The sequence below is a fragment of the Ailuropoda melanoleuca genome, chromosome 3, assembly GCF_002007445.2.
Source record: "Ailuropoda melanoleuca isolate Jingjing chromosome 3, ASM200744v2, whole genome shotgun sequence".
NCBI classification, from domain to species: Eukaryota; Metazoa; Chordata; class Mammalia; order Carnivora; family Ursidae; genus Ailuropoda; species Ailuropoda melanoleuca.
The window spans coordinates 49,118,951-49,145,134 of NC_048220.1; positions in this window are offsets into that span (position 1 = coordinate 49,118,951).

Sequence of the window (26,184 nt, forward strand, 5' to 3'; positions counted from 1 at the left end):
GAACCTCATCGGCCTGCAAGGCTGGTTTCTACGAGACTGCCATCACCAACATTCCAGCCCAGAACAGTTTGTGCTCGCCTTTAGTATTTCACGGCAGGTGCCCTGGGTGAGGGAATGGAATGGTGGTTTGGAAGGCGGGTGCCTGGCCCAGGCAACCTACCCGTATAAAAGGTTAAATACTCCCAACCGAGGCAGAGGGGGGCACCCCGGCGCAGAAGGGCATGGCCACTTTTTGGTCAGGCAGAAAATTATGATCACAGAATCAGAGATATTTAAATCCACCCGCCATCCGGAAGATGTTTCCCCCTGGAACACACATGTGAGGTATTGGGCAAGAGGGAGAACGCGACAAAAAGAACCTTCCCTTGTCCTAGCTTGGGCCTCATGGTGGCTCCCAACCCTGCCGGGGCTGCCTCGACGGCGTGAGGATAACGGTTGTCTTCAGCTCCAAACCATTAATATTAAGACACATCAGCATCGCATTAGTCTGCAGCGGACCATCAACGACCAAGAACAAACACAAAAGAGAAATAAAATAGTTCATCCGAAGAGTCCTACTGTGAATGTGTTTATTTCTTGCTTTACTAAGCCCAGGATATAATTTACTCACTGCCCTCTTGCAAACAAAAGCACGGCGCAGGCCTGGCAACGTTGACGAGCCCTTTTCAAAACACCCAAGGAAATTACAACTGGGCACAAATTCAGGGGCATTTTATATTGAGCCTGTAGCGCCAATTCGCACAGTTCTTCACCCCAGATGAACACGTGAGGAGGCCGAGATACTTAAGTTTAAAAAAGAAGAAGAAAAATTCGATTCCCTGGGAGTAACAGTAACACTAATACACATTTATCTGCTGCTTACTTAACACAGGCAACTTACCCACGTCATCTCATTTAAGATAGCAACGCTGAATGTTGTATTTAATAGAGCGACGTTGATTATAATCCTACTTTATTAATAGTATTAACTACTTCTCCAGTATTTATTATGTGCCTGGCACTGTGGTGTTTCACATTCATTCATTTATTCCTCTCAACAATCCCATGTGGGTAGGAACGTTATCCCCATTTTACAGATGAGGAATTGGGGCACACAGAGATCACGTAATCTGTCCCGGCTCATGTGGCCATAAACGACAAGGCAGAGATAGAAACCCAGGCGTCGAAATCTCGGCCTCGACACTATACCACTTAAAGAAGTAACAGACTGGGAGACAATGAGGCTGAGCCTCCTTGAGGTTCCAGCGAAGGCTCCTGAGGAGCCGACACTGGAACCCAAATGGTAGCGAGCAGAGACCGCGGGGCAGCCGCCGCCCGAGCCCCCGAGCCGAGCGCCGAGGGCGGTGAACCGCTCTCGAGCCCACCGCGCCTCCGGGGCAAAGAACCGAAAGCGTGGCCCGAGGGCTCCGCGCGGGAGCCAGGGCCCAGGGCGGCGTGGCCCGCCGGGCACCCGGCTTGTTCTGCGCCGCCAGATCCTCGGCGGCCTGGGCAGCAGTCTGGTTTCTCAGAGACACAGCTGAGGAACGTCGGGAAAGGGCCTGGATCCCGGCGCGCCCGTGCTGAGCACGAGACGCGGGCGGCAGGGGGACCTGGCCTGCAAGACTCGGAGAAGAGCCCAGGGGCCTGCCCCCAGCGGACCGCTCGCGCCCTGCGCCTCGCTCAAGGCTGGGCGCCCCGCCGCCTTAGCGCGCGGGGGAGGGGGTCTCAGCCCGCATTTCCCTCCCGGACCCGACCGCGCTCGGAGCACACGACGCGCCCCGGGGGCTTCGGAGTGAGCCGCTCGCTGACCGCCGCGCGCTCCTCCGGCAGGCGCACGCCGTCAGCGCCAGGGAACTTCTCCGCGCGGCACGCCGCGGACTCGAACCCAAGTCAAAGCGCTGCCCACGGGCGCTGGGGTGTGGAGAGAGAGCCCGGGAATGGGCCCGGAGAGGGCGGTTTAGAGATTGTGTTTGCGACTCGGTAAAGCCAGCCGGGAGGGTCGCCTCCGCCTTGCCAGGCCTCCGCCATCTCTGCAAGGTGCTGTGGACAGTGACCTGTATGCAGATCTGCACCGCGGAGAGAGTGGTCTGAGACCACTGTCTCGAGGCTCTTTGTGTACGGGCTTTGTCTCATTTCCTCATCACAGCTAATAATTTTCAAGACATAAGTTATCCCACTTAGAGAAGACGTCGTCCTTAACCGCTTAGCAGAACGTCCAGCCCCTCTGGGGACATAATACATGACAGTTTTCCCCTATTTTGTAGGAGGAAGGCACTGAGAGGTTAAACAACCTTTCTCGGCAGACGCAGCCAGGGGATGCCTGGAATGCATCTGTGGACAGTCACCTGACATCAGAACGCCTTTCATTTCCCCAGTGACCCCTCAGAGCCTGAAGTCACCAGCCCAGTGTTTCAGCAAAACCCAGGATGGGATTTCTGGGCAGAACTGGGGATAGCGGGAGGGAGGAAGAGCCTTCCTGGGAAATGCAAAAGAAAGAAGGTCCTCCCTCAAGAGAGCTATGAGGGTCTAGTAAGGGAAGGGAGATTTGAATTATCATCATTTTTAATTATTATCATCATTTTTGTACTACTCGTATAAGGAGCTAATTACTTGAGTGCTAATCCCTTGCTCAGTGCTACGCTGAGCCGTTTACAGCCAGCCGTGTTTTCTATCTTGGCTGCACAGTTGGAATCGCTTGGGGGAATCTGAAAAATCCAGATCCCTGGAGCAATTAATTCACACTAGGAGTAATTCCTACTAGGAGTAGGACCCTGCCATCATTGTGTATGTGTGTGTTTTAAGCTCCCCAGGTAGTTTCAATGTGCAATCATATCTGAGAACTGTTGCTTTAGGAAAATTGTCTCTTTTAATTCTCACAACCCCACAAGGTAGATACCATGATGATGCCCATTTCATAGGTAAGAAAGCTGAGGCTTAAAAAGGATCTATATCTTGTCCAAGTTCAGCCCAGAGTCAAACACAGGTTACTCTGCTGCCAGACAGCAGGTATTGAGCCTCTTTGGGCTGAGGGCCTTCTGACTTTAACGTCTCCTCCACACCCCCAGAATTTTACCCCACTGGGGAGATACCCTATATCATAGCAGGCAAAGGAAAGAAGGCCATGGACATTTTGGAAGCCTCAGGCAGAAAACCTCAGACCACCTATATTCAGGACTTTGAGTAGAGAGAGAAGTAGGATGGGGAAAGGTGGCCAAGAATAGCTTTGGTGTTCTTTGGAAAAGGTAGGTCCCCAAATGACCCTGGGCCACAGAGTGCTCTGTTTGGAAAGGTGATGTGTGAGGGGTCAAACCCAGCCACATAGGTTCAGTATGGAACCCTAGGGAAGTCTGGAGGGAAGTGAGCACTGAACTAGGAAACCTGACATCTGGCTGTCAGCATTACCTTGGGCAAATCCCTTAACCACTGGACCGCAGTTTCCTCTCCTGTAAAATATAGTGGTTGGACAGAATTAGCTCTAAAGTTGCTTCTTGCACATACACTTTCATTCTGGATTACGTTAGAATACAAATGGCAAGATTTTAGCATCCTCGCCATCTCTCATTTGCTTTCACACCTCCAACAGTAAAAATTGCTACCTGCATTTTGATAGGGAAACTGAATGAGGCTCAGGGTTATCCTGACTTCTCTAGTGGTTTCTGGTACTACTCCTAGAAACACCTGCCCCAGAATTCAAGCAAGGTCACAGAAGGTTTTGTGTTGTGAAATGGGTGGAGGGGTGGAGAACTAGTCTTCCGAATCAGTCCTTTCTCTCAGCCTCAGTCTTTTTTTTTTTTTTTTTAATCTAGAGCCCAAGGATCGCTTCTAATTCTCAGTGGGGCCATAGGTTCATCAGTTAATGCCTATAAAGATGTTTGAAAAGTCTAAGGGCCAGAGATGTGATTTATTTTCCTGGAGGAAGGCTCAGTGTGGAGATGGAAAGGATTCTCGTCCATAGCACTCCAGCGATCTACATATACATGCCTTGTACCTCCGTGTCCTAATTTCTGATATCTCATCAGACTTACCTGGGGAGATTTTACAACAGTCATGTCCAGGTCTCAGTCAGATCAACTAAATCAATAGTTAAGTTGGTAAAGTTCACACATGGATATTGTTTAAAAAGCAGCCACGATTCTAATGTGAAGCCAGAGCTGAGAGCAACTGCTATCAATGTTTATAGAGCATCCATGGAGAGGCCAATGTTCAGCCTGGAGCTTTAGGAAACAAGTTCGGTTGGAGATCTAGATTTAAGGCTGAAGTCAGGTGGGTATGAGAGATTGCTCAGGAAAAGGGTACAGAGTCTGAAAGAGCAGAAGACAGCACCTTAGGAAAGCACAGTACCAACAAGAGAATAGGAGAGGATATTATCACAGGGATTGAACTGGAGGAACTTGAGATGCCGGACAAAAACCTGGGGGCATGGAGGTAGGAGAGAATGTCATGGTGGACAGAGAGCTCAACAGTACACCAGGCTAATTTAACATAAGGACTGGAAAGTCTTCAATGGACCTCAAGAAGTCCCAGGTGGCCTGAGCAAGAAGAGAAGTATGGTGAGGCCAGGGAAGCTGAACTGCAGTGCGTGGAGAAGATTCTGGAGATGAGCCAAGAGAGACAAGGAAACTCCTTTCCCCAAGCCAAGGATGCAGTTAGCATCGCAATAGATCTCCTCCTCGAGCATGTGAGGGTATCTTCACCACTCCACTGAAAAAAAATTTTTTTTAAATCTAGCTGTTATTTTGGATGCCCAAATGGAAATGGGTCTGCCCCTCACAGGTATAAACTCCTACTCAAGCACCGAGAGTACTTCACGCCAGAGGCACGCTGAGCCAAAGCTCAGAGCCAGAGCATAGAACCTATTTAAAACGTGTTTGGCTCTCTTCAGAAACTGTGTCTAACTATAGTCCACTGCAGCCGGGTGGCTAAACAAGCAAAACCAGCCATGAGTCCAGGCCACAAGAATCGGTGTGGAAGCTGCCAACCATGGAGGCCTGACTTCGCTGCCTGACAGGAAGCCAGTGGAGCAAAACAGCCCATATCCTCCCCAGGATGGTTGACCACGATAAGGCAACTCAGAGAGCCTACGATGAGAGCAAACCCACAAAAACACCAGAAAAGAAACAGAAGCCCTATGTGAATGGCTCGATGCTGTCAAGTACCACCAAGAACCTGGACACGGTGAGGAGACCGGCATCTTACCTTCGTCAGCCTTGGGCAGGGCAGAGCCCTGGCCCGCAGCCGGGCGGGCAGGGGTAAGGGCCAGCCTGCGTTCTTGTCTCCTTCTCTGCTGCACCTTGTAGTCTCCAGGCCTCCTCTTCTCAAGGCCCTGCCCGCTCTTCCTCTCCCAGTATGACCCCGTCGAGATCCAGAGGGGCTGCTGAGCTAGCTAGGACCCAGCAGGCTGCCAGCGGCTGCGGGAAGAATCTGGACCAACTCCACCACACTGTCTCCTCCTCAGTTGCCACTTGGCTTACATTTAAAAGAGAACTCAGTTGCCACTTGGCTTACATTTAAAAGAGAAGGCCGAATGGGAATAGCAGCTCCCCTTGGGGCGGTGGGTGACTGGAAGGGGACAGAAGGGGGTGTTCTCTTTCTTGACCAGGATACAGGTTACCTCTAGGGGTTATAGAAGTTCACTGAGCTTCATGATTTGGGCACTTTCCTGTTTGTATATTGAACTTCAATAAAAAGTTGTTGTTGTTGTATGTGTGTTTTCAGGCAACGATGAGCATGCCCGGCGGCCACTGTTGCCAGGCCCCAAAATACCACCCTGCTATTTCTCTCTCTCTCCAGGCACTGGCCTGCAATTTTCCTCTTGCCCTGCAGCCACTGCCATGCAATTTGCACCTCACTAATTTCCTGGCTGAAGCTTCATGCTGTCTGGTCCCTGCTCTGCCCTCCCCCAAAAGCAGTGACCTGATGTCTGTCCTGCCCCGCAGTTTGCTGTGTGGGGCTCAGGGACAGCATCGGATTGGCCACCTGGGATTGAGACGATCCTTTTCAGAAATTCAGCTTTCAGGAATCACACAAAGGGGTAGATGCTCTGGTGATATAAAGTGACTGGTAACAAAAAATATTGCAGCTTCCTCCAAACTCGTGGTAGGAATGGAGCTGAGGTGGTTTGGGAGTTGTTCTGAGCAAGCAAAATATCACATTTCGCTTAGGTTTGGGGGGGTGTCGCTTGGCAGGACCCAGTGATTGATGCTCTTACTCTCCAATTTTCTGCTCGTCAAAGCGTTAAAGCGGCAACCCCAAAGTCAAGAGAAAGCCAGCAGTCTGGGCACAGAGTACTTAATTCCAATCTGCAAATAAAAAGCTTTTATTAGACTTTCCTTCCTTCTCATTTTGCCTTAGATCTCAAATTATCATTCACAGGGGCCTGCCAAAAAGCAACTGTAAGGGATTGTGACGTTCTTTTGCAGGCAGCACTTAAAACAGTTGAGCTCTTCTCCTCCATAATGAAGGGTTACGAAGGCTATATATAAGTGGTGAGTAAACACCTAAGACTCTTTACTTACGCTTCCTGATTCTTAAGGCAGAGTGGGTTAGTGGAATAATTCACTCGGGTTAGATGTCAGAAGAGCTCAGTTCTGGTCCAGATTAGCTGTGTGACCTCAGATAACTTACTGAGACTTGTCAAGCCTCGGTTTTCTAATCTCTAAGTGAGAGGGCTGGACTAGATCACGGTCATTGGTCTTGTATTATTAAATGTTCCACGGATCCATGATATTTTTACGTAGCTGAAAATACATTCTCCCGCCTTCATTAAATGTGTTTCAGGTAGAAAGAAAACAATCCTATTCACTTGGAGATGAGGATTCATTCATTAGGCAAGTATTTATTTAAGGGATTCCATGCTGGCACACTGCTAGGCTCTGTGAAAGACACAAAGATGAATACCGCAGAGTTCTTATTCTCAAGGGTCTGCGAGCATCCAAGGGGCGCATGTGGCATGCATCTCCTTATTAAAGACCATGGAAACTCCCTCTGATCTGAGCATGAACAAGACATAAACTCCTACCCAAATGACAGTCCTGCACCAGATTTATGCTCGGATTGCTCTATTGTATTGTGTTTAAAAGTCACTTTTGTAAAGTTTCCAAACTCTGGATGTTTTACAAGGGTTTTTAAATGAGTTGACTCAGAAAATTTGCTCATGCAAAAGCATATGCAAGCTGACATTTGATTCGCTATTGACCTTAAATGCTCAAGGTCTCTTGGGCCATTTTAAGATTCAGTGTATGTGTGTGTGTGTGTGTGTGTATATATATACCCACATTAGACATATATATTTGTGCTTTTTGTTAAAAAGAAAGAAAGAAAGAAAGAAAGAAAGAAAGAAAGAAAGAAAGAAAAGCTCCCTAGCTAAGAGTTACAAGTATATTTTCGCTATTATGTGCTTGCACCCCTATATAGTTAGCGGTGTCCACAGACCCTGTGGAACTCTCACCCCTCAGCTCCACAGGTGGAGCTGGCACCTGTGGCCAGGACACTCTGCCAGATGTGTCCCCACGAGCTTCTGTTCCAGGAAGCTGCCCACTGGCAAGGCCCCCTGTGGGCACTGGCTCCACAGTTTATGGTGTCCATGGCAAAACAGAAATGCAAGGCCCATTGCTCAAAAACCATTCAAATTTTCAAGGTAGTGACACCAGAGCATTAAACCACGTGAGGGGCTCTTCCAAGACTGCACAACTCTAAAACCAGACCTGGCCTCTGCTTTGCCTATTTGTGCTTCCGGGGAAGAGCTTGCATGAAGGCAAAGGACTCCCAGAAGGGCACCGAATCACTGTCACCGGCATGGGCTCAGGTTCTGACCCGTCCTGCATCTACAAGTTCACGAGGATCAAGGAATTGGAGTGAATGGCAGAGCAGGGTGCGCCGAAGACGGTTCATGCTCACAACACCAGCAAATGTCTGCAAGGACTGGCAGAGATCGTGTCACTCAGCCAGCTCTTCACTTCTGTTGTTGTTGGTTAATAATTAGAGGTGGCTGGGGGCGGGGTTCAAAGAGATAAATGCTCACATTTTGGGCAACTGCCCTTTCTCTCCCTCCTCCTGGGCCCGGATCCTGAGTTCCTCATCAAGACCCTCCATGGCTCAGACCACCATTGACTGCAGGTAAAAGGAGCCACCCATGGATTTGTCATTCCCCTTAAATGTTTGTAGTTCTTGTGGATGTCCTTGGGGCTCATCTTGGAGATGCTGACAGTCCTTTGCTTTCCGGATGAGAAAGCTGAGGCCTGAAGAGGTCCTCTGATTCCACAAGACTACAGAAGTAGTCAGAAGCAGAGCAGAGGCCAAATCCAGGCTTGCGTCTAGCCCAGGCGCTTCTCACCCAACACACCCATTTAAAATGAAGGACACATTTTTAGATGTTCTTAAGTTTTGGGAATACCTTCCATTTTTCCTCTTCCAGCTGAAGAGGAGGGAAGAGGATCAGGGGATGAAGGTGCCAAGTCTTCCAAGCTGTCAGCAGTGTGCCCAGACTCCCCTTCTTGGACCCTTGTCCCTGTGGTTGCAGCATCTTCCTCCCCAGCTTCTAGAACCCTGAAGTTCTTCAAGCTGCACTCCTCCACCTTCATCTGGTTTGAGGGGCTGAGACTTCTGGTGTGAGTTGTTTTAGTCCCAGAGTGGGGCAACTTCCCAGCAGGGGGAGACCTTGGAGATCTCTCCAGAGCAGTTCCAAGAGTGGGACAACAAGAGAGAAGGAGAAGGCAGGTAAAGAAACCCCCTTCTTTGGAACTGGGAGGCACATGCTCAGAGAATCTCGGGATGCCAGATGGAGAACAGAGGGCAGATGCAGGGCCCAACCCCTTCACTCTAACTGACATCAGACCCAAAGCTGGCAGGTGACTGACCAGGGTCACAGACTAAAATCCGTGACTCCTGACTTCCATGCCAGCCTCTTTCCACTCTGCCATTCTGTCAATGATCTACCCACTCTTTAGTTTAAAATCTTTATCTTGGGGCTTTTTATCCCTCCAATGTATCTTTTTGCAATAAATCCCCTCTCCCCTCAGTCCCTGATCCCAAGGGTGAGCTGCTGCCCGTGCTCTGGCTAGTGGAGATCCTTCCTAGCATCTGCCAGGACACTGAAGACCACGAAAATCTTCTAGGACCTTGGCTGACTCCTGCAGCAGGCTCTCCATCCTCAGCTGTAGCCGAGCCGGGACCATTCCCCTTTCTCACCTGCCCTATTCTTAACCCACTCTTGCTCTCCTCCCATGGACCCAACGCTCCCAGACACATCATTCCTGTTCTCTGGCAGGTTTGAGGTTAGCTCCGTCAGTGTTTAATGATTCTTCATGTCATAACCTCCCCATTCCTGACACCCCCATGCCTCCAGCATGATTTCTCCTCCAGCTGCAGAGTTTTGGATGAAGGCTGCCTGCCTCTGGAATGCGTGCTCCGGGGTCCTGGAAGTGTCAGCATGTAGAGCAAACCAAGCGAGGCGCGAGCGTGCGCCTGCTAGCCAGCCTGTGCTAGGACAATGGGACTTTTATTTCTGGCCTGGCTCAGCTGGCAGTCTCTCTCCCACTCTCTTTCTTGGTTGGGCTTTGGTTTAAAGTTACCTTTTCAGGATTAGGTTGGTGTTTTCTTTCCCATGCCACCGGGGAAGTTTCTGTTTCCGAAGTGGACCGTACACAGACAGGTCAGTTACTCACAGGCCTTTGCTGGACCACAAGCATCGGTGTTCAAAGGCTTTTCTAAATCACCCTGGCAAACGGAGGCCAACCAAACTTGCTTACTGTCGTGCGGAAAGGCACATGACAGGGCAAGCTAATCTTTAAATTATGATTTTCTATTTGGTATATGTTATTATAGCCAAGCCCCCCTCTCCCCACCACACTCCCCAAGGTGTTCACAGAAAACCCTGGAAGAGGACCCGCTGGGGGATGGAAGGTGTCTGCTGTAACAGCATTGGCTCTTTGCTCCTCATTTTTATGCCTGCAGTCACCACAAGGTCTGGCTGTCACGGATACTTGGATCTCCTTTTCTCCGAAATTCAATGAAAAAATCAAGGAAACAACAAAAATAGGGTTTTTTTGTTTTGTTTTGGTTTGGTTTTTTTTTGTCGTTGTTCCTCTTAATCCAGCTGAGACAGGCCATCATTTTTCAAAGAAATACTAAAAACCAGGAGATAGGAGTGGAGACTGGGACACAGCATCTCTGTAAAAGCAGTGACTCTTTAGGAAGCACCAAGGCCTTTATCCCGCGATTTTTACATGCCTGTCCCCGTGGGGCTGGCAAACCTGCCCCCCAGCTGTTGCCGGGGTTATGTGGCTGGCCCCCTATTATTTTCTGCTTGGGGAAACTGTGCCCCCACAAACACACCCCAACCCAGAGAACGAGTCCACAGCCTCCACACCGGCTGTCTTACAGACGCTCGCCCACTCGCAAGGCCACCGGGGGGGGGGGGTTAATGAGCCACCCGCCAACCCTGCACACCGCCGCAGCCCCACGTAAGACGAAACTCGTTAAACCCAGGGGTGGCTTCTCCCAGGGCGCCACCATCTTACACGGGACTTCACCTTTCTTTGCTTTCTTCTTCTTAGGAGAATACCTACTTACGGAAGGGCCCAAAGTAAACCAAACCAACCAAACATCTTCCTCTCATTACTCTTCCCCTGATCCTACCCCCAGGAGTAGCTGTCACGAACAGTTCGGTGTTCACCATTTCAGATCACAGACACTTTCAGCGATCCAAATAAATACTCAAGGATCAAGTTTTTGAGGTCAATGTTTTCAGTTCTTGTTTCAGATCCAACTTTACTGAGATACATTTACATTTAGTGAATTTAGTACCATTGAGTCCTCTAGTACCACTGAGTCCTGTTTCTAAGAGAATTGGCTTTCCCAAAACTTTACACTATGGTCTGCAGTTGAGACAACAGCAAACTCAGGAATTCGCCTGGACCTTGCTTTTGCCCATCACGGGCCACTCAACTGTAGGTTTTGTAAGACACTTGCAAGCACATCTCCTTTCTTGATTTCATTCTTTAAGTAATTCAGAAGGAAGGGCCCTAAGAACTCCCTTGCTGAGAGGAGCACTTACTGAAGAGCAGTGTACGTTCACAGCCCCGTCTGCCCTGTCCGGGAGGGGGCTTTTCTCCCCACCGCACCCCCACCACTTTAAAGAAACAAATACAAAAAATTCCATGATCAAAGTTTGTTTTCTAATGATTGCTTCAATCATAGTAAGATTTATTTATTATTACTCTCAACCCCGATCTTGATTGGCTAGAAATGCTAGGAGACAATATTGCAGTGATTATAATGTATCAAAACACTTTTTCTCCCCTGCTTCCTTGTTATAAGCACAAAGAGAGAGAAAGAAAGCAAAAAGCTACATGCAACAATCTGCAAGACAATGACAAGGGACACAGAGCTTAAGGAACTGGCCATCTCAGTGGGTTATCAATTCCCTTTGGTTTCTATGCGTGTTGCCTGATCAAAGTCACGCTGGTCTTTGACATTTAATAGAGAGTACCACAGACACTGTTCTGCCCTCTCTCTGCTCTACCTGTCCAGACCTGGCCTTCTTGGATAAGTCCTGTCCCACTCAGGCTGGCCCTAAGGACGTGAAGGAACTGCCTGGGACCACTCCCTGAGAATGACTTGCCCACCCCGCCCCCTCCTCCACAGGCTACAACGGGAGACAAGGCTGGCTTCCCTTGATACTTAGAAAACACGAGAGATTCTACTAAAAATTTTGCCCATGAAACAATGACCCGTGTGCCTGCTCACACCGATTATTTAATTCCTGATTTAGATCAAGTTTTAGGGAATTTAATAAGAACTATTTGCAGGGACCCATCGGAGACAGGTCTGCTGTATATACATCCGTTAATTAAAAAGAATCCATTAAAAAGAAACTTGAAAAAAATATAAAGTAGATAGCGGCAAAACATGGCTTGACTTACTTTACTGACTTCATGAGGTAATTTGGATGATGGAAGACATGCCACCCAAAAGGCGAAATCATCTAGTGAAGGTTAGAATAAACCTATACATTCAACCAATGACGTCCACACTTCTAGCCAGGAATGCAATTTTCCCCTCTTTTGAATTATTCATTTCCTTTTTAATAGGTCACGTCTCATTTACCTTGATTTAGCATCAGACCAAGTACAGTTATGTATTTAGCGTGGGGGAGGGAGGAGAAGGGAAAAGAACACGAAAGAACGTTCTGTGAAATACGGTGACCCTGTCCTTAAGAGCCAAGTCCACACGGGTGAGGAACTGTATCACATCTTTGATTCTTTTTATATTGTGCAGAGTATAGGGCTTCCTTATGTCTAAATACTTGCAAGAATAACGAAAAGTATGCTTGAGAATACGGTTGATGAATAACGCTTTTGCATGTGTCACTATGAGGAAGTATCATACTGCACATTTCACCACAAAGCCAAAGAGAATATTTAAAAAGAAAACTCCACTGTAAGGTGAAAAATAGACCGATCCCTACATCTGTCTACAGGACGAATAAATCACTAAATAAATATTTTAATGGCCTTAAACTATAATCAAAAAGCGCAATTCCCTAAAGTGGTTAGCTGGAGTCCTCATTAGAAGGTTTATTTTCTTTGAGTGTATAGACTGTTCTATATCTACTATTGCAAGTATGATAAATTTACAGGACAAACGCCGCAGGACTACATTATGTTAAACAGGCATTCTACACATGATAAGAAATAGGAATAAAGTATTAAGATGAATAGGCACTAACCAACCTCAATAAAGGAAATGCCACAGTCTGAGGTCCCAGTTCTGCTGGGACTTTAGGTGACTTTAAAAAAATCCATCTAGACCCCTGACTTCTTTCCACCAGATTATTCCTTGTACCACAGTTCCTGTTGTACTTACTGGCCCCTAAAGTAAGCATAGCACTCAATAAATACTTGTTGAATAAATAAATGTTGAACCTGATGTAGTTCATAACATTCTTCTAACTTTTTTATAGCATTCTTTAAACAAAACAAAAGAAAAACAAAACTTAGTAATGTCCTGGTGGTTAGGGATCATTTGATGAAAAAAGCTAGGAAATGATCACAACCTTTGGAGGTGATGAACCTTCCTAAATTTTGGTTCCTCAAAAAAGTTCACATTTTTCCATCAAGTCACATATCAGACTGCTTTAAACATTTTAAGTGAGGTCTTCTAAAAATCCTCATTTTTTTAACCAAAAATAGTAATACAAACTTGCCTCACCAGGCAGAACAATACAGAAATACACAAATTATGCAAAATGTGATAGCCTTCTTTCTAGAGTCCATCTTGGTCCTCAGAAGTAGCCATCAGCAACAGTGCAAGGTGTAATCTCACAGTAGTTTTCTCCTATGCTCTTCTAAGAGCTTTTTTTTTAAGATTTTATTTTTAAGTAATCTCTATACCAACGTGGGGCTCAAACTAATGATCGCAAGATTAAGAGTTGCATGCTTTTCTGACTGGCACCCCTATGGTCTTCTAAATGCATAGAGTGTTTTTCTTTAATTTGAAGTAAAAAAAAGTGTATCAGACTACACATACTATTTTGGGGGTTGCTTTATCTTAGTGAGATTTTTTCTAAGTTCACATGAAAGAACAGGGTCCAGGCCAGCCTTCAAGGAAAAAAATCTCTCATTCATCGATCTATTTAGCAAACATTTACTGAGGCTTCACTGTGCGCCTGGCACCCTTCTGAGCTTGAGGCATATAGCGAGGGTCCCTGCCCTTGTGGCTGACTTCCCCGGATCAGTACTCAAGCATCTCAATGTGAATATTTGTCACCTACTTCTTGAACCTTTGGGAATGCACATTTTAGTTACTGGCTAAAGCATCTGATTGCAAACCTTTTTTGAATATACTACAAATTAAATTCTAAAATTTAATTAAAAGAATATTAGCTAATAGGATTTTATCACATATATTTTTGTATCATTTCACTGAACCAAGCAATATTATCTTTGAGTTGAGACTAGAATATGTTTTGTCTTCTTGCTGTTCCGTTTGGGGACTGGATGTTGACATGCAATACAGCATAGCTCAGTTTTGCAAGGGGGGTTGGGATCCCCTCCTACCACCAAGTTATGCCTAAATCATACCACCAACCACAAGAAAAACATTCCTCAGCAGGAAGCAAGCCTGTTCTCATACACTGAAGAGAACTATGCTCCCGGCTTCGATAATATTCTGAAATGGGAATGCTGAAGTGTAATGTTTTAGAGAAAAAGGACAAATGTCTCCCGGATTCCCTTGTTTCATGTGTTTCCATGACAAAGGGAAAAACTGTGTGTGTAGTGTGCGTGCGTGCGTGCACGGGCATAGGCACGCACATGAATGTGCACTTAAATACACACACTCAAACCCCTGATTGTCTAGACTCTAAACTCCTGGAATCCTGGAGTCAGCATTAGTTCATCACTGTCCAGGCCCCAGTAGACTCCTCTGAGGAGGACACGCAAACCCTGTAGGAAGGAAAATATTTTGAAGGCCATTTCTGAACACTATCTGTGCCCCCCCCCCACACACACACAATTGCCAAGCCTCAGTCCCTCCTCAGAGGCTGCTGGTCGTATTAATCCACCTTCTAGGGCTCTCGTGGGCTCCCAGAGTCACAGCTGGCTGCCCTGCACAGAGTTCCCATTGAAGCTCAGCTCTGGTTGGCTTGCTGGCCTTGTCAGGGTGGCATTTATAACGGCCCACCGACCTTGCTTGGCCCACTGTACACCGCGTGGGCACTCGAGCAGTCCCAAGCGGGAACATCTCTGCCCAACTCTCAACCTTGGGCAAGAACTTTTTGAGCCCTGGCAGCCGAAATGAACTGCTTAGAGGACAAAGAGGCATTTTCTGGGGGCTGAAAATGAACGTCTTCTAGGTAAATCATGGCAATTTCTCAGTCCCGGGAGGGCTGGGCTGAGGTTGGGAAACCAGTCTGTGGGAGACTTCCCTCTGGATTGGGAAGAGGCAGTCCAGCACAGGCCCTGTGCGTCCCTGCATGTCCTTGCTAAATGGGCCAAACTGCAGGGCTAATAATCCTCTGCCCTTGAGCCACTTCTGTAGCTACAGCTAGTCACATAGACGATTATGTTGGTCAAGGTGACCATAGTGTGACTAGTATATTGTCTGCTGGCTCCCTGGTGGAAAGTGGGAAGTGGCTTGCTTACCACTCGATGTCAAATGTGCCGAGCTCCTGGCCCTGGGTTCCTTCACTGTGGCACAACCCACTGTGTGCATAGCTACCATCTGGTCCCATCACATCTCCCCATGGGACTTAGGAATAGGGAATCTGCTCCTTGAGAGTGGCTCCATGTGGAGCTTGCTGTTTGCTGTGTTGTAAGCATTACACTGATCTGAGTCTCCCTGTCTACAGGCAGTACCTATGGAGTTGTGGCGAGCCAACCTACTTGCCTGCTGTATTAGTTGTCTGTTGCTGCTGTAAGAAATTACCACGAATGTAGTAGTAAACAACACAAACTTGTTATCTTAAAGTACTGGAGATGGAAATCTGAAATGAATCCAAAAGGCTAAAATCAAGGTGTCAGGAAGCCTACCTTCTTTCTGAAGTCTCCAGGGGACAATCTGTTCCCTTGTCCTTTCCACTTTCCAGAAGGTACCTGCCTTCCTTGGCTCATGGCCCCTTTCTCCATCTCCAAAGTACATCACTCCAACCTCGGCTTCTATCATCCCTCTGCAACCTTGACCTTGCCTCCATTTTATAGGGATGCTTGTGTTTATATCAAGCCAGCCAGGTAATACAGGGTAATAGCACCACCTTGAGATCCTTAATCCATCTGCAAAGTTCCTTTTGCCATGGAAGGTACCAGATTCACAAGTTCTGAGGCTAGGGACATGGACATCTGCTGAGGGCCATTATTCAGGCCACTACAACTGCCTAGTCATCTCCTGTAGAATCTTGTTACTTCTTGCCATTCTTTAGGATGTTAGTCCCTGCCTCAATACTCCAGAACCCAGCGCTGATAGCAGCACTCTCTAGCTCACAGCAAGACCAAGCAGGGGAATCTGTCCCCCTGGCTTTACTCGATGGTCTGGTAAAAGGAGACAGCTGAGCCTAACATACAGGTCTGGTACCTGTAGAATGAAGATCCATGAGGGCAGAGAACCTTGTCTGATTTATGAACCAATCAGCCCCCATGCCTAGAACTATATCTTCTGGAATATGGTACATTCTTAATAAATATTTGTTGAATGAATGCATTTATTCAGCTTGCCTGTTGCCAGTTGCCTATGTCTACTCACACATAAGTTTTAAAATTACTCACTGTAGAAAACCCCTCATCTATGTGACGCCTCTGCTTTCCCAATCTTAGGTCTCAAGGCTGGGTGTCTGGTGGTGCCTTGATCAGAAGAGACAACAGGGAAGAAGGGGCAGGTTTGGAGGAAAATAAGTTCTGTTTTGCACTTACTACGTTTGAAGTATGGTAAGTCAACCAGTTTGAAATGTCAAGCGGGAAGTTGGAAATGTGCTAAGGAAACATGGCAAGGTTGGAAATATACATCTAGGAGTCAACTATGTAAAAAAAAAAAAAAAAAGTAGATGAAGTCGTGGCACCTGAGTGGCTCAGTTGGTTGAGCGTCCAACTCTTAATTTCGGCTCAGGTCATGATCTTGGGATCGTGACGTCAAGCCCCACATCAAGCTCCACACTCAGTGTGGAATCTCTTTGAGATTTTTCTCTCTCCTCCTTCTGCCCCTCCCCCTGCTCACAAGCAAGTGTGCTCTCTCTCTCTCTCTCTCAAACAAATAAATAATCTTTTTAAAAAAAAAACAGTGTGAGTCTGAATGACCAACAGAACAGCAGAAGAGATGGTCTATCAGTTTCACTACTCGGTTATAAAACGTGCAGACGCTTCCATCTTAACCTAGCTCTTGCATCATTCATTCTGGGGGGAGCCATCGCCATGTTGTGAGGATACTCTGTGGAGAAGCCCATGTGATGAGGAGCTGAGGCTGCGGCCAACAGCCTCATGGAAGTGAGCCACCTGCAAGCAGCTCCTCCAGCCTCAGTCAATGACTTGACTGCAACCTCAGGAAAACCCCAGGACAGAAGTACCAGCGAAATGGCCCTCGACTTTCTGACCTACAGAAACCATGAGATAGTAACTGTTTATTGTTAAGCCATTAAGTTTTCAGGGCAATTTGTTCAGCAGTAATAGATAACGAATATAACCAGGAATGGGGACCACCCCTGGCGTGCCCCTCCTCCGGAGGCCCTAGTCAGCTAACCCTCTTCTCTGCCTCACTGCTTTGGCTATAGGATGGTCCGCATTGAGGTGGGGACATCTGTGCACCAGGAAGCTCACAATTATCCTAAGCCTTAGTTGCTGGGCTTGAACACTGTCTACTTTCAGATAGAATAAATTGCAAGTTGTTAATAAAGATTTAAAAAGATAACTACTTTAATTGGTAACCAAAGAAGAGTAAATGAATGCAAACTTGAGACTCTACTTTTTTACTTATCAAAATAGTAAGGTTTAAAAAATATTCATATATAATGGTGAAAAGGTGGCTCAATTTCTCTGAAATGTATTAAGAACTTTCAAAAATGTTCATGCTCTGGGGCACCTGGGTGGCTCAGTCAGTTAAGTGTCCAACTCTTGGTTTCAGCTCAGGTCATGATCTCTGAATGGTGAGATCAAGGCTCCACACTCTGCACGGAGTCTGCTTAAGGTTCTCTCCGTTTCCCTCTTCCTCCCCCTCTGACCCTCCCCCCATCATGCTTGTACTCTCTCTTCTCTCAAATAAATAAATAAATAAAATCTTTGAACTAGATCATATGAAAACTATCAGAAATGCAGACAGAAATTTATAGCTAAAGATGTTTCCTGAAACATTTATAGTAGGAGAATAGTAGACTCAAACTTTGTCCTGCACTTGGGGATTTGTTTTTTTAAAAAATTATGGTACATCCCTTTCATTTGAAAATGTATTACTACTAAAAAGTAAGGTTTTTTATCATGTGGGCCAATGTTGAGGTAGAAATGTAGGATACAAAATTATAAATGCAATACACTTTCCACTCTAAAAATACAAACATCAATGAAAGAAAGACTGGGCAAAAATGTGCTAAAATATTAACATCACTTACTGTTTGAATAATCTACCCAGGCGAGGGTTACTTACGTTCTTCTTTATAGTTTTTAGAATGATCACGTTGATAGGTATTAGTTTTATAATAAGAAAACAAAATGTTTAAAAATTGCAGATGTGAGGAAAATACAGTCTTTATATCATTTCTCATGGCCATAAACTACAATGCTTCGGGTGATTTATGAATGACTCAATCAAAAGCGCTGGCCAACCTACGCTTCACACTTCCTCTTCTTTCAGGTAGAGGACTAATGGACATTCTCTGATAAGACTGTGGAGTGGAGAGCAAGTGTGCCGTGAGGCCAGGAGTACACAGGGAAATAGGAGTCCGTTGCAGCATTCCAACAACCAAGTACACAGGGTGAGGTGCTCTGAAGGGTTTGAAACCCTGTGAACTCAGGATTCTGTTTCCTTTATTTAGGGATGGAAGTGGGAAGATAGAATGCAATTATAAAAAGTTGGTCATTGACTCTGAAAAAGACTCAAATTACTGACAGCTTTAAGTAATCAACGCTACGAAAGCCATAATTATCCCAATACTGTAAAGATTTGGGGTTTGAAAAAAAAGATTCTTGCGATCTGTGTCTTTCTGTCTGGATCTCTCTGGTTACATAACTAGAAAAGGGCCTGCACAGGAATGAATCACAGATGGCTCTGCTCAGTGTTTGCTTTGAAGTCGGTTCAACTCGATTTATCTGGTCCGTGGTTTGAGGATGGGTGGAAGGTTCCAACAACACAACAGTGTCCGGGCCCCAAATTAGGGACAGAGCAGCTATTTCCCAGGCACAGTGTGTAAGGAAAGGATTTTCCCTTCTGGGGTGTTGATTCTGATCCTTCTAGTTGGTGGGGGCGTGGTAAAGGGTGTCTCTTCCTTGCCTGCTGGCCCTGGAGCCTGGGGGTGGCTGAGGCAGATTCTTGCCCTGCTGTGTGAAGGTTATGTGAAGGCTGTGGCTCTAAGCGTGAGCCAGTCTTGGCCAGGCTGGTCCCTTCCAACCAGGGAGACACCAGACCACTCTGAGCTGGGCGAGGTCAAGTGGGGCCCTGGGGTTCAGGCTCCATTGTGGGTCTCCGTAGTTACAGCTCATTGCTCTGTTCATTTTCTCTCAGGTAGTTAATTATATCATTTCTCTCTCCAGTTTTCTGAAAGGAATAATTGACTCCAGAAGCTGGAGTGTCAGATATTTGTGGAGGGCAGGGCGAGGTGACTGTTGGGAGGTGGCGAAATGAGACGGCCCCATTGAGAATGGTAGACCCACGGAAGGCCAGCACCAGGAAGGCTCTAGAAGTCATCTAGCTCGGGCCCTACAGGGACAGAGCAGGTTCCCTAAGGGCAGGAACTTGGCAGGTCTGACAGCATGGAGCAGAGGGGCTGTGGATTGGAGAATGCACACCCTTTCTGACAGCATACAAAATAAACAACCTTAATAAATAAATTATAGGCCAAAGAAAACACAATTGTAGGTTGGATTTGTCCCAAGGGTCAGCAATTTGACGTTCTTGGGTGGTCTCACCCCTCCAATATACAGATAATAAACAGGTCCAGGGAGACAACTCATTCAGTTAGTGACCAGCTGGGCCCAGAACCCAGGTTTTCTGGCTCCCTGGCCAGGCCTTCCGGTCCGGATCTCTGCTGAGAAAACTGCCTTGACAGCAGCCCCCCTTCTCCCCCATAGGGGTCATGATGGCAATTTGACAGCAAAAAAGCACCCCACCAACCCCCTCCGTGTTCCAGGACATGGCTAGCCCCAAAAACCCTCCCGCTCTAACATGAAACAGTCTTCCCTGGAAAGGTCCCCCGCTACTCACTGGCTACCCCGCAGCCACTGAGCGTCTGCCACGTACGCCTGAAAAGAGTGGGAAGTCTCCTTGCTTCCCAAACTCCTGCCTTAACGGAACACTTGCCAGTCAGAGACTGTCTCACTATCTCCTCTTTTTACTCCAGAAAGCAGCTGTCCTTTCTTACACCTTTCAACCCCCGCTGAAACTACAGTGAGCCCCTGCTGCAAATTTATGAATTAAAAACCCATGTTCACTTGTCCTGGACTTGGTTTTGCCTCTGACTGCGGTGTGTGATAGGACTGGAGCCCTCAGGGATTTTGTCCTGTGTCTGCGTGTTCCTGGCAGAGTAGATAAGACCGGTCCCAGCAAACTCGAGCTTTGCAAAGCAGTCGCATTCCTAGGATGCCAGCTGGCCATTTCGGCTCCCCCTGTCCCGGAGCTGCAGGAGAGGCGCCGGAGCCCACGGCATCCTGGGAAGGGCGGCAGTCCCTCAGGCTTTGCACAGAGGCTCCTGTGCAGAGCTCCTCCTGGAGCCCTGCCACCAGCCTGGCGGGCACTACACCCTCCCCATCCCCACTTGGGACCTGTGATCCAGGCACTCACATACCCTCGCTGCACGGCTGGGTTTTTTTCTCCACTGTGAGAACAAAAAATGCATCCAGTCAACATCCATTCACTAAATATTTTCTCTGCAGCTTAAGCTGAGCAAAAGCCTTAATGATCAAGACTCCTCCCTCTGCCTCTCCCGTGAGAATCCGCTGAGGGCCACAATTACAACAGCTAGCATTTCCTGAGCGCCTGCTACTCCCCAGGCACGAAGCTAAGCACGTTATATTCCTCTTCTCGTTTAATTCTTGAGACAATCCTGTGTGGTAGGCATTCTCATCTCCTTCGTGCCAGGGATGAAACTGAGATTCAGAGAGGTTTAGCAAGGTGCCTAGGGTCACACAGGGGCAGAATAAACATTGAACCTAGGTTGACGCTGGACCGTTGACCACTTTCCCACATGGCATAACTGCTTTTCGCTGGGACCTTCGGCCTCTCCCCTACCTCCACCCCACATCACAGAACGAATCTCCATGTCATTGTCATGTCCTAAACCCAGACGGGCTTGGTATGAGGTTCTGAGGGGTGGAGAGAGAACAGAACTGATTTAAGTCCTTCGTAAGTCTGAAGGCATATAACTCCTACAGGTACCACTTCCGTGACAGCAATTATATTAAAACGTTTCCACATCCTATCTTAAATATAAATGCTATTAAAAACATTTTGGAAGTCATTTTATAACTTTGCTTTTGAAATTATTTTTTTAATTTTTCCTTGGCCATTTTACTTTCTAATTTTGAAATCCATTTAGTTTTTCATTCTGAAACATTTTGCAGGCCCTTGAGAAGCCCTTGGCACTAGGCCAATAGGGTGCGGATCCACAGAGTTCCATACCCTCACCGATGCGGGAAGCTTTGATTCCATTTCCAGAAGCATTATGTGGCCTCTGGAGCTGGAATCCTTTCCATTAGTGCCTTCTGGGAATTTCTGCCCTGTCTGCTGTTTTGGAGTTCTTTTTACTTTTTGGTGCTGCAAGAGGACAGTAACCGGAAACAACCATGGTTTGTCCAATGCATCCCGAACGCTTGGTTCTTGCAGCCATGGGACGTCCTCCTCCCTGAGTGAGGGTCACACAACTGGCCATGATGCATTTTGGAGACCTCGACAGTACTTCGTCTCTGGAATGGTGTATTAGTTTGCTAGGGCTGTCACAGCAAAACACCAGACTGGGGGGCTTAAAGCACAGAAGTGTACTTTTCCACAGCTCTGGGGGCTGGAAGTCAGAGATCAAGTGCTTCCTCCAAGGGCCATGAGGGAAGGACCTGTTCCAGGCCTCTCTCCTCAGCTTGCAGAGGCCTGCCCTCCTGTAGCCTCCTCACAAAGTCGTCCCTCTGGTCCTGCACATCCCCAGGGCCTCTCTGCTTGTCCTAATCTCCTCTGCTTCTAAGAAGGACACGAGACTGGATTGGGGCCCACCCGAATGGCTTCATTTTCATCACCTTATTTTTTTTAAAGATTTTATTTCTTTATTTGAGAAACAGAGAGAGAGTGGGAGAGAGCACCCAGAGGCAGAGGGAGAAGCAGACTCCCCGCTGAGCAGGGAGTCCGACGTGGGGCTCGATCCCAGGACCCCAGGATCATGACCTGAGCCTAAGGCAGACAGACGCTTAACTGACAAAGCCACCCAGGCATCCCCTGATCACCTCTTTAAAGGTCCTATTTCCAAATACAGTCACATTCTGAAGTACTTCAAGTTAGGACTTTAACATATGAATTGGGGTGTGAGGCACACTTCAGCCTCTAACAGACAGGTTTGGGTTTCAAATGCTCTGATGGTGCTCCCAGAGCACTCCCTCCATCTTTGCCTAGACATCGAGAGAAGGCTGTGCCATGCTGGGAGCTGAGCTGGGACCCCGTGCAGCGCGTCTGGTGCTTCTGCCCTGTGGGTGCTTGTTAAGTACTGTGCTGAATAAATGCTTCAACTCACCCTCCTGTGATATACTTACTAGCCCCGGCTGGCGCATCAGAAAACAGAGAGGTTAAACAATTTGCCCAAAATTAGTCACCTAATAAATGGTGGGGCGGGGACATGAAATGAAGCCACTGGTTTGTAAAAAGCACTTTATACATAGGCAACAGCCTTTCATTCGCAAAGGACTTGGTTTGTCCACCCTTGCGTGTGTGTGTGTGTGTGTGTGTGTGTGTGTGTGTAAAATAGAGGGAGATGCTAAACAACTTCTTGCTTTGTGTTTCGCCTCATTTTGTTTTGTTCAGGGTGCTTCAGGGAACTCCCTGGGAGATCACCCATAGTCAGGCCTTTGGTTTCAAAGATGAAGAGCAGGAAGGGGATTTGGCAGGATGGATTAGCAGTAAGGAGGGAGTAGGGACTGTGAGCTCGAAGTGAAGAGAAGAGGATTGTCTCCCAAGATCTGGAAGGGGTCTGTACAAACAGCATTCCAGGAGAGGCAGAGGCTGAACCCACTCGCATATTCGGACCCCCAGCTGGAAGAATCAGGATGCCCAGTGCCTGTCAGTCACTGACTCTGGTGACTCTGCGACCCTACAGGACAGTCCCTGAGGCCAAGCCTGGCAAGAAGGGAAGGAGATTTGAGAGGAGCCACCCTCGTTCCAATGGACCCGCCTTCAAATGGTGACGGACGGATGAGGACACGTCCCGCTGCCCCACAACCCCAGGAGTTCTTATCGAAGGTGGGGATCCAGAACCCCAACAATTGGTCCTGGGATTCTCAAAATCTGGGTGAGTGGGTGCATGTATATCAACTTTATTTTGATTTAGAAAAATCAATGTGACATTTCTTATTCTTTAAGTGTTCAGAAGCAATTCATATTGTACATTTATTCTACCTCCTTCCCAATTTTTCCCATCTTGTTCAAGCTGTGGGATCCCAAACTGGGTATGATAGATTCATCAGGAGTGTGCAGAAAGGGGCTTAGAATTCACACCAACCACCCAGCTGTTTCCTGGTCTGATCACAGAAGTAGCCCAGGTACCGGGTCACATGGGTATTTAGCTGCCTCATTAAAAATATGGTCTATTTCCCAAAATAGGCATTAGGCTTCTCCTAAATGGAAACCAGGTCTTTATCTCGTTCTCTCACCCCATCTTGTAACGGTCAGCCCAGAGCCCAACACCTGGAGAATGCTCATAAGTGGAAAGACAACTGTGTTTAAGATTTGAATGATCTTTGTGCACAGACTTATTTTCTGGGCAATGACAGATATGCCCCTACAAGGGGCATCGATCTCAGCCAAATGTCATCTAACCAGGGATTTTATGCCGAAGCATCATGATCAGAAATTACCTGGCATCTCTCAGCAGGTGCTAGACAAGTAGTGCCCTGGAAGCTGTTGGCAGCTTTCCCCCATCCTTGCCTTGCCAGGGCCTCACCTGGCTCAGTGGAGAAAGGACTGCTTTAGAATCCAAAAGACTTGGGTTTTGAATTATTTAACCTTGGATGAATTCCTTGAGCAAATTACTTAGCCTCTCTTAACCTCATTTCCTGGTTTTTAAAATGGGAAAAAGAGCAATTACTTTAAAGGATTTCTAAGAGGATTAAATGATGTAACTTATGCAAAGCCCATAGTGCAGAGAAAATGCTCAGTCATCATTGGCTGTCCTACCTTACCCACCCCTGGCCTCTCCATCCATTCCTCGGGGATAGGACCAGCATCCAGAAGCACTCCTGAGCAGAAGAAAGTAAGCACTAGAAACATTCCTAGAGGAAAGAAAACAGCCTGGAGACTCTGGACCTCACACCAAAGAAAGAGCACAAATATTTAGGACAAAGAATGCAGCCCATTTGGGGACTATAGGTTGTGTCCTCCTTGGACCTGCCACTGAGAGCCCTAGACTCTGCTTACCTCCACCTATGAGCTATCTAGGTGAAAAGCAGCGAAACGTTGCAGACTCCCACGGGCGCAGCGCGGCAGGATGGGTAAGATCATAGACCTGAGTTTAAATCCTCACTCTGCCGCGTACTACTTATGACTGCTTCGCTACTGCTATGGGAGTCGGCTATGTCACATAGCCTCACTGAGCTTATCTTATCCCCTGAAAAATCAATTGTATGAAGAGCAGAGCACAGTGCCTGTCACATAGTCAGCACTCAGAGGCATCACGGCATTTTAGTGTGGTAGTTAACAGCTTGGACTTAGAAGCCTGGCTCTGCCCCTCGCTAACTTACTAACCATGGTCCATTAACCAGCCTCTCAGGCCTCAGTTTCTTTATCTGAATAATGGGGACAGTAATACTACCTACTGCTCTTAGTTTGGGTGACTCCAGAAGCTCTGAGACAAAGACTTGGGAGCAAGGAGTTTATTTGGAAGGTGCTCCTAGGTATCACCTGTGGGGGAATAGAGACCTGAAACAGGGAAGGGAAGGGAAGCTAGTAAAGAGTTACCTCTATGGGCAACTGGAGCTTCGTTGCCCTTGGGGAACCGGGAGACTGTAGAACACACCCCAGGTATTCTAACTACAGCTCAAGGAAGCTGGGGTGTTTATCCACCAAGTGCTCACCTGTCATTGGCTGAAGGTTGCTTCTGAGGATCTTAACTCTCAGCACCCCCAACGTCTTGCACAGGAGTTAAGTGTGCTCCCCAAGCTGGGGTGGGGGGGATAAGATTATTTAAGCAGAGAATTTCAGGTGCTTGCGGTAGTAGTTTACAGTGTAGGGGAAAATGAGAGCGGATACGGACAGGGCACCGATAGCATCTGCTACAGTACTTCATAGGGCTGTCGTCATGATTTAAATAAAATAAATCATATGACAAAAGAAATATGGAAAGTTCTTAGAACAATGCCTGGCATGGAGGCACCGCTCTCCCAGATGACATTCATACTAAACAGGTTCAAATAATCTTTCACTTAAATACATTTCAAAGAACTTGTGAGTGTTCTTAATTGTTTCTTATTTAATGGAAGGGAGGAATTAGGGAAAAAATAATTCAATTCAATAAATATTTACGCATGGTCCACCATGCCTGTGTTCCCATAATAATCAATAGAAATTAAGAATTTGTATATTTGACAAGGTTCTATTCTCACCACCTCTTCCTAAGCACATCCTTTTGCTTGTTATACTTTTAAAAATGTTTGCTTTATTCTTGACCTCTTTGTTACTTCACTTTGCAGTTTGCATGTGGGGCTGTTGGGAACCTTTGAACAATCATGGCTAGTGTATGAATTGCCAAAATCATGGAAATAGGCAAACCCCACTTTTCAATTCTATGAAGTATCAACCAGTTAAGTTTTCAAAGACAAAAATGGTCACAAAGAGTTCTCAGCAAGCCTACTCATCAGCAGAAAAGATTCACTTCATTCTCCTATATTATTAACCTAGTCCTTTATCCTTAAATATGAATGGACCATCAAGAACTAACAGACATTTGGGAGAAAAATTAATGGCACAAAAGAGGAACAAAAGGAACAAATAAAACAATCGACAACAGAGGTAACAAACACAATGCAGGAAATAACAATTTAAAATTGCATATTCATATTTTTAGAGTAACTTGAGAAGTAATCATAACCACAAAAAAAGGACAAGTTGCTATGAAAAAGGAGCAAAAAAAAATGAACAGTAACAAGAGTTCTTGGATATTAAAAAATACTTCAATGTAAATCTAGCAAAGGACGTTCAGGACTTGTATGCTAACATGCAGAGTGGTCTATGAAGCATAAATTTAAGGAGTCTTGGGCATCACTACGCCATTGTTAGAAAGAGTTTAGACCTGAGATTGAAACTTCATGGGTCAATAACTGAGATTTTGGC